The sequence below is a fragment of the Lygodium microphyllum genome, chromosome 26 (assembly GCF_053477565.2).
Source record: "Lygodium microphyllum isolate KBCC chromosome 26, Lygodium_microphyllum_v1.1.10, whole genome shotgun sequence".
NCBI classification, from domain to species: Eukaryota; Viridiplantae; Streptophyta; class Polypodiopsida; order Schizaeales; family Lygodiaceae; genus Lygodium; species Lygodium microphyllum.
The window spans coordinates 41,019,389-41,021,683 of record NC_141160.1 but is presented as its reverse complement, the minus strand read 5'-3'; the positions used below and the strand labels follow the sequence as shown (position 1 = coordinate 41,021,683).

Below are 2,295 nucleotides of genomic sequence, written 5' to 3'. Positions count from 1 at the left end.
TGCTTGAGCTGCATTTTCCTGGCTTGCGTATTTGTGCTATACATTTTTGACAAAGTATCCCATGCCTCCTTTGGCGTACTTGCATCCTGAATATGCACAATCATAGAGTCTGAAATGCTGATAGACAGCCAATACATAACTTTCCTGGCTCTCTCATGCCATGCTTTAAATGCCTGCATTTGCTGTTGATTGGGAACATCAGGAAGAACTGGTTCTTCTTCATTTCCTGCAACAAATTCCCAATATCCTTTTCCCATAAGGAAATTCGTCATTCTAAACTTCCATGCTTGGAAGTTTTCTTGTCAAGCTTTTCAGTGACAATCTGTGAAAGAGAATCAGATGCCATTACAGAAGACTGCAAAAAATTCTGTCACTGCAAAAACCACAGCTTCACCCTCGCAAGGGAAAATCTGCAAAACTGGCGAAAGTGGTATTTGACCACACAGTCACTTCCTAGTGACGATTTGCATCAACAGGCAACAGGGATGATTCTGTAACTCCCAATGTCTCTGCGCACAAGCATACAATGCAATTTTTACAGTAACTATTCACCGACCTGTAGAACAGTGGCTGCACAGCATAAAATTGGGCCTTTTCGTGAGTGCGTGCAGAAAACTTCCGCCTCCAAAACAGGCCCCGAAATGGCCTCAAATAAAAAAAACAAGGTCCAGCGACATCACGATGGATATACCATTGCCCATGGGCACTGCCAAAGATGCTAAATTGGATGGAAAATCGCTATGGTAGACACCGACTTGAAAAAACTCCCATCATTATCACTGAAAATGGTAAGCTTCCAAATATTTGTTCTTGGTAAAATGACACTAATCTTGTTTATTGCAATTAAAAAAACTAAAATTCCATAGTATGCTATCTAAGTTTGTTCTTTCTCTCGTAAGGCACTATGGATATGGAGTTTGACCTTCCCTTGGATAAGGCTCTAAATGATACTTCGCGTATAAAATACTTGCAAGAAACTCTTTGGCATCTAGCTAGTGCAATAAGGTATCTCTCTCTCTCTCTCTCTCTCTCTCTCTCTCTCTCTCTCTCTCTCTCTCTCTCTCTCTCTCTCTCTCTCTCTCTCTCTCTCTCTCCACATATAAAATACTTGCAAGAAAATCTTTGCCATCTAGCTAGTGCAAGAAGAGCCCTCTCTCTAATCATGAGAACCAAACATGTATTTCTGCATGCATGCATGCATGCATGTGTGCACGTGTGTATTTGTGCAATCAGTCATTGTACTTTATTGTGAGTCTTCAATCTTTTGGAGGGGTTTCTAAATAGTGTATTTCACCCCTTTTGGGCTTTCCTACATGACACCACAAAGTATTACAAAAACTTGTGGATGGTTGTATATATATTGCATATATACACATGCACGTTTCATGGTTATGCACATGATAATGTAGAGTTTTCTAAAAAGATGTGTGTGTGCATGTGTATGCACGCAATGCACATGTGCACACACACCTGTGTGTGTGCTTGTGTGTGCTTGTGTGTGTGCAAATGAGTATGTGTAAAGGGATGAATTCATGTGTGTGCCCACATGTGCATTCAAGGGGACAATCATGCATAATATCTTTCATTAGCTCCAAAACCATGCTTATTAGATATATAGTTGATGTCTTAACTTGAAATGTATTTGCAGGAAAAACAACTACAATATGGAAGGCTACTTTGTATGGTCTCTCCTTGACAACTTTGAGTGGGCTAACGGTTTGCAATGTCGTTTTGGTCTTCACTATGTTGACTACAAGGACCAACAAAGACGATATAAGAAGGCATCAGCCTTGTGGTACAAACGTTTTTTAAGTGAGTCACACTCGAATGGCAATAAAGGAGACTAGTGTTCCCTGAACTACATTTTCTAAGAGTACAAGTTTCATGGATGTAACTATAAATGAGTCCCTTGTGTGAGTCACACTGCAATGGCAATAAGGGAGACTAGTGTTCCCTGAACTACATTTTCTAAGAGTACAAGTTTCATGGATGTAACTTATGAATTAGTCCCTTTTGAGTGTTTTCTTTAGTTTAATAAAATTCATACTATCTATCAGATCTCTCTCTCTCTCTTTGTGTGTGTGTGTGTGTGTGTGTGTGTGTGTGTGTGTGTGCGTGCACTTGAGCTTCTTTTTCAAATGATGCTAGTTGTAATGGCACGTGTTTGTTCTCAAATACAATATCCATGGAAGATCTAAAATACTAGATAATCTTTCACCCCTTCAATATCTTTCACACATTTCATTAGAGGGTAAATATATCATGTTTATTGCTTATGGAGTATAATTTGACTTC

At 39.3% G+C, this 2,295-nt stretch overlaps 1 long non-coding RNA gene across 2 annotated transcripts; it reads left to right on the top strand.

Annotated features, from left to right (window-relative positions):
- Positions 1–664: 664 nt before the first annotated feature.
- Positions 665–2,050, top strand: LOC148013180 (uncharacterized). 2 transcript variants are annotated; one of them, XR_015688933.1, is made up of 3 exons: positions 665–788; positions 900–1,005; positions 1,649–2,050. It is a non-coding gene; the product is annotated as an uncharacterized LOC148013180 (long non-coding RNA). The 2 variants fall into 2 exon arrangements; XR_015688932.1 differs by lacking the exon at positions 1,649–2,050 and having other exon boundaries at positions 900–1,006.
- The last annotated feature ends 245 nt before the right edge of the window (positions 2,051–2,295 follow it).